The sequence below is a fragment of the Takifugu flavidus genome, chromosome 20 (genome assembly GCF_003711565.1).
Source record: "Takifugu flavidus isolate HTHZ2018 chromosome 20, ASM371156v2, whole genome shotgun sequence".
Lineage (NCBI taxonomy): Eukaryota > Metazoa > Chordata > Actinopteri > Tetraodontiformes > Tetraodontidae > Takifugu > Takifugu flavidus.
In genome coordinates, this window is record NC_079539.1 from 12,147,133 (window position 1) to 12,153,794 (window position 6,662).

General features: G+C 43.7%; 1 long non-coding RNA gene across 1 annotated transcript in view; it reads left to right on the top strand.

Moving 5' to 3' along the window:
- Nucleotides 1–3,561, top strand: part of LOC130517778 (uncharacterized) — a 5,053-nt gene extending 1,492 nt beyond the window's left edge. Inside the window, exons 1-2 of the long non-coding RNA XR_008947803.1 lie at nt 1–652; nt 3,398–3,561. The exon at nt 1–652 is cut by the window's left edge and continues 1,492 nt beyond it. This is a non-coding gene — a long non-coding RNA (uncharacterized LOC130517778). The remainder of the gene's footprint in view (nt 653–3,397) is intronic.
- Nucleotides 3,562–6,662: the final 3,101 nt, after the last annotated feature.

A 6,662-nucleotide genomic window follows, 5' to 3' on the forward strand; every position in this document is an offset into this window, starting at 1 on the left:
AATTCTGTTCTTAAAGGGACTTTTGTACATTAGGTTTGGTCACCTAATTCTGATTTGGTCCTGACATCCCTGTGAGTGTAACCTTAATGAGTGTCTTCTTCCCTGGAGATTATGGAGTCAACAGATTGTGAAGACATGAACGTTTGTGACACAAATATACTGGATCATGTTCCCTTGTCCATTGATCCTACAACCTCAGTGTGCCATAGTGGCTCAGGACGAGAAGAGCTCTGCTGTATTTCAGGTAGGTTTAATAAGTTCAATTAATCTTGGATAGTGACCCAAACTAGACTGATATTTTGAAGGTTATTACTGAAGCATTTTTACGAGTTTATAATCAATTATTTTCTTGAGGTATCGGTAGGACTCAACCCTTTCAATTGGTTGGCTGTTGACTTACAGCGGAGGAATGATGGTGAAGGGGGCTTTGTGGAAGTCAACTACCAGTTCCTTATTTTTGGAGTTGAGATAAAGACAGTTCCGCTGGACTCAAACCTACTGAAATCTGTCTGAGAAGACTTTGGTGATCCAGATGATTAAATGTAGGTTGACATCTAAAGCAACTTCTGTCCCATCAGGTGAGGCTGAGCGGTGTTGAATGCCCCTGAGAAGTCCACAAAGACCGGTCTGACTTCTACTTCAGCTTCTCCAGGTTTGTGTGAATGGTGGGCAGCAGCATCAGGATATCAGTGCTGTCTGTATGCAAACAGAAGAGGATCAGTGTGCATACTGACCTCCTCCTGGAGCTGGGAAGGGATTAAGATTTCAAAGCCATTCATGACCATAGTGCTACAGGCCAGCATTTGTTGTCACAAGTGGGACTGGTCTTTTTGGGTAACTAAAGATAATTGTGAAATTCCAGTGTGTACTGACAGGAAATGGTTGAACAGGGGAAGGAAGGAAGGAAGGAAGGAAGGAAGGAAGAAGGAAGGAAGGAAGGAAGAAGGAAGGAAGGAAGGAAGGAAGGAAGGAAGGAAGGTAGGTAGGAAGGTAGGTAGGTAGGTAGGTAGGTAGGTAGGTAGGTAGGTAGGTAGGTCACTTATGATCAGGCCACTGTGGATCAAGCCGAGTCCAGACATCGGCAGGCCAGGTAGCATCAAGAAGATCTGGTGTAGGCAGCAATCCATCAAGCCTCAATCTGTACAGCAACAGGGGTAGGGCCAGCCATCAATTGGTCCAGTAGGCAATGTAGGGCGAGTATGGGCACAGAGTGGGACACTAAGTCAGTGGGGATGGAGAGGCAGGGAGCTTGGACAAATTGAGATCAGGCGATGGACCGAGCAATATCATGGTCAGACCTGGGTCAAGCCAAGCCCCAGTGCATCAAATTCTTCATCCAGGCTATGAATGACCTCTTGCCAACACCATCAGACCTGTTCTGCTGGAGTAAGATGGACAATCCTGCCTGCGCTCTGTGTGCCATGGCAGAGACCCCATCCATAGCTTCTGTCCAAAGGCCCTGAAGAACAGATGCTATTGCTGGAAACACAACCAGGTGCTTAAAGCAGAGGCTGAGACACTCAGACTCAACCATCACCCACAAGCATCAACAGGAAGGCAGATCATGCCCTGTTTCAAGGCTGAAGAGAGGTCCTAACCACAACAAAGGGCTGCATTGGGCCTCCAACAGCCAGTGACTGGCAGAAGTATAAGACACAGTACTGAGACAGCTGAAAAGGCCTCAAAATGGCTGTGGCTGAAGATGAGTGAGCCATGGAGAGGCCATTGAGACACAGTCAGCAACTCATCAGTCCTGGTTGGGTCACCTGGGTGAGGGTGTATGATGTGTCGGGACTCAAAACACCCTGTCACCCAGGAAACATCTCTTATGATCAGTACAGCAGATAATGTACTGTGGAAACCTTTGAGAATAATTTTATGACTGTGGGAGGAAGCAATAGTACCCAGAGTAAAGGCTAACAGGCACATGGAGAGCATGTAAACTCCACACAGAAAAGCAGTTGAGCGGGAATGTGACTCTCCCTCGAGCCTTCCTTTGAGGTGACCGTACTAACCACTGCACCAATTGGCCTCCCCTTTGGTGCATGTCCTCATGTAACAATAGGACCTATCAAATCTGGAGCCTTCCACCAGGAAGTAGTTTATATGCTTGAGCTTTAACATGTGGGCTATCAGGATTGTAGAACGTTTTTTTGAGATTTGTTTTTCCTTTACCCAGAAGTCTTGATGTAATACGATTAAACGTGTCGAAGAGACTTCTTTTAAAGCTTTCAAATCAAATCAAGCATTATTTATATAGCGTCTTATACAATCAAAATTGTTTCAAGGCGCTTTCCAGAATCCCAGGGCCTAACACCAGACAAGCAACAGTGGCAAGGAAAGGAGAAGGAGAGGAGAGGAGAGGAGAGGAGAGGAGAGGAGAGGAGGAGAGGAGAGGAGGAGAGGAGAGGAGAGGAGAGGAGAGGGGAGGGGAGGGGAGGGGAGGGGAGGGGAGGAGATGGGAGTAGAGGAGAGGGAGCGGAGAGGAGGGGAGAAGGAGAGGAGAGGAGAGGAGAGAAGAGGGAGAAGGAGAGGGAGAGGAGAAGGAGAAGGAGAGGAGAGGAGAGGAGAGGAGAGGAGGAGAGGAGAGGAGAGGAGAGGAGAGGACGGGCACAGAGCACAGAAACACACACAAAAATACACTATTTATACAGCAGGTCAGGTCAGGAATCAGCATAACTAGTCTGCTTGCTGAGGAGGAGGAAAGGAGAGGAGAGGAAACCATGACCCAGTGGGGGGGGTGACAGAGGCCTGTCAGGTGATCATGTTTCTGGACCCCGGCAGCTTTGGCCTATAACAGCATAGCTAAGATGTTAACCTAATGATTAGACGATCCCCTAAGTATGATAATTTGTCTGTCTATGATAGTAACTGGAACTACAGAATTAGTAACAATAAGCTTTCTCAAAGAGGTAGGTTATAAGTCTGATCTTAAAAATAGCGATGGAGTCAGCCTCCCGTACCTGGACAGGGAGCTGGTTCCATAGCAGGGGGGCCTGGTAGCTAAATGCTCGGCCCCCCATTCTACTCCTAGAAACTCTGGGAACCACAAGTAGACCAGCAGTCTGAGAGCGGAGCGGTCTATTGGGCTGATAAGGTATCACTAGCTCAGGTAGGATGAAGCTAGGCCTCTGAGGACCTTATAGGTCTCTTTTGTCAATACCTGTCAGAACTCTGGCTGCAGCATTTTGGATCAGCTGGAGGCTTCTTAAAGAGTTGTTTGGACACCCTGATAATAAAGAATTACAATAGTCCAGCCTGGAAGTAACAAATGCATGGACTAACTTTGGGGAAATACAGCTATCTAATGAATGCCTACAAATCATACAATAAAATCAAACTTCTCTCAGCACTGCAGACCTTACTATTGTCCATCTGATTCTTGCTTATTGGACAGAACTTCAGAGAGGGCGTGGTCAAAAAGCTGGTGAGGAAGTAGGAAGGTGATGTCACCAAGGAGATCCAGTGCTTGTTATGGACGCTGTGCTTTTCAGTGGCAGAAATTCAAATCAACTTTAAATCACATGAAATGCCTCAAAAATAAACAAACATTGAACAATTTATCAGTATTATTATATCAGTATTTAACAGTATTAAATACTTTAATCACATTTACACATTGCTATTTTAAAATAAAATAGATATGAAAACCTCTGATTTGACATGTTTTCATTTATGATCAAATATTGTTTTATTATTCTCTCAAATGTTCTTCCTCATCCATGATTAATGTTGTTTTGACTTCTGAAAATGAATCAGCATTGAGATACTTTCAGCTCTGAATGTTTGTCTCCAAAATCTTATCACATACAAATGTCCCCGCAGTGATATCTGAGTCCTGCTTCAGAAAGTATTTCCTACTCAAAATCTTTATAAGATCTACACTATCTACTATCTTTATAAGAATTTATAATAGACAATTCCAATTCCCTGTCTGAGAACATGTTGCTCTTGTCACTGGCTGTTAGAGTCCCTCTCTCCATGCACAGGTTGCCTTACCGTGTCACTGCTGGAGCTGGCTGTAGGCTGCTGTGCATTGCCTCGTCATGGGGAAAACATGGAAAGACAAACAACCCTTCCCACTCACATTCACACCAATTCATCTGTTCCACAAATGCATGCCTTTGGACTGTGAACCTTTTTGTGAGGTGGCATTACTAACCACTGCACCCCCACCACAGGACCATGGAATTTTAGGAAACTTTTCTCAAGAACGTTTGGCTCTTACACATCCATTCATTGCATTAATATAAGACAGATGCATGGAATAACACCATCATTAAAACTGTTGTCTATTCACGGCATCATGAAAACATGCGTCACACTTCAATGACTTCGTTGGGGAGGGTTATTCAATAATCCGCCCTAGCAAATGTCCAAATTTATCGAATGCCTGGAGCCACGATTTATGTGGTTCATGTGTAATGAACATATTTTGCACGTTGCATATGTAACCATGTTTGTGTCCATGTGTGACAAAGTGTATTATTTTCATGCACACCTCTTTCATACTGTGCCATGGAAGTGTGCCGAGGCATGGACAGGCACCAGCCTAAACTCATATGCTTCTTTTTATATTATGTTGTTTCTGTTTCATATGTCATTTCTGTTCTTTTTCTTGTACATTATGTCAGAAATCTCAAATGTACTATCTCTGTCCCAGAATCGTCTCTTTACCTGTGCATAACTGTAGCCTCATGATCACAGTCCATCCCATAAACTGCCACAATCATTAATTCCATTATCAATCTCTCATATACTATTATTTTATATTGTGTACTTTTGTTATTATCTTTATCTATCTGCACCTCTGCCTGTCACTCTGGAAAAACTCCAAACTACTTGTAGAGAATCATTTTGTACAGGCTTTCACACAGTTTCGAGAGAGCTTTTATCAGTTGTTGGTGGGCATATTAACAAATGCAGGTGTGGAAAGGCAATGAAGCCAATAGAGGCGTAGGTCTATGTGTTCTGTGTATTCATAGATGATATTTTCGGTAGCAATAAAAAAAGTGGGAGAGGCTCTAGTGAGTAATAGACTAGGAATGAAAAGGTAGAACTGCAATAACTGACGTTAAATGACAACATTCATTTATTCAAAAGAATGTATTTAACAAACAGAATCATAAGACAACAGAAATGCTAAGGATCAACTAGACAATGAATACATTGCATGCGTCTGTATGTGTGTGTGTGTGTGTGTGTGTGTGTGTGTTAAAGTGTGGGTGGAGGGGGTATTAGTCACCAGAAATGGCAAAAAGCCTCTCTCTCTCTCCCTCTCTCCCTCCCTCCTTCAGTAAATGGGTCACTCCATCTGGAGCAGAATATGGAAAAACAGTGTTGCAACACTTTCTAATGCTAAAACAAAAAAAATTAACCACCAGTCTGAAGTCAATCTAATTCAAAAACAAAACATTTTGGCTGACTGGATTAATTTACTCTTTCCATTAATTACGTAACTTAAAAACAACTAAGTCTGTCTTTCTATCTATCTATCTATCTATCTATCTATCTATCTATCTATCTATCTATCTATCTATCTATCTATCTATCTATCTATCTATCTATCTAAAAAAATTTTTTAAAAAAATCAATCTTTATTTACCCTCCTGCTGATGGCCGGCTGGGTAAGAGAGAGGAGAGGAGAGGAGAGGAGAGGAGAGAGAGAGGAGAGGAAGGAGAGGAGAGGAGGAGAGGAGAGAGAGGAGAGGAGATGAGGAGCTCTGATTTAGAGTACTTCTCTCGTAGCGGAGACTTCTCAGCGGAGAGGCACAGAGCACAGAGCACAGAGCACAGAGCACAGAGCACAGAGCACAGAAACACACACAAAAATGCACTATACAGTGGGTCAGCAGGGCCGGAGGTCATCATGCAGCTCCGAAAGCGGCGAGATACTTGTAAATGAATAGGGGGGGGGAGAGAGAGAGAGAAGCAGAAAAACTACACAGGAATCAGCATAACTAGTCTGCTTGATGAGGATCAGGAAAGCAGGGGGCAGCATGTAAGTTACCAACTATAAAACTAAATGTTAATGGAGAAACCTTGAAATTTGTGGTAGATACAGGAGCAACTTATTCCGTTATCAGGAAGCGTGAACTGCCACACACGGACATGAGCTCACGGTCACTGCACTCAATGGGAGCAAGTGGGGTCAGCACGAAAGAAACTTTCTCTCTGCCTCTCATCTGCAGGTTAGGAGATCATGGGTTTAAACACTCATTACTAATGTCTTCATCTTGCCCACTAAATTTAATGGGGAGGGACTTCATTTTAGGTTCAGGAGTAAACTTAGTGTCAACCCCAGAAGGTTTGGAGCTCCGACGGCCTGACGCCCAATCTATCACTATGCAAGCTAAACCGGTGACTCAAGACACCCTGTGGATTTATGTATGGAGCATAAATGAACAAGGTGCACAACAAATGTTATTAAGTGCTAAAGAAAAGTTAATACCCACAGCACACGTGCAACAAGTTGACGCAGTACACTGCACTGCACGTGTAGCAGAACACCGAGACCACGCCTATGAGGAGCAGTTTTATGCACAAGCCTCAGTGGATCTCATGACAGCTAAAATGTATTGGAATTCCACGCGCTGCGCTGTGTCTCTCTCTCTATGTAAACCTGAATGTGACCTGTTTGATATTCTTTCTAGTGTACCCGA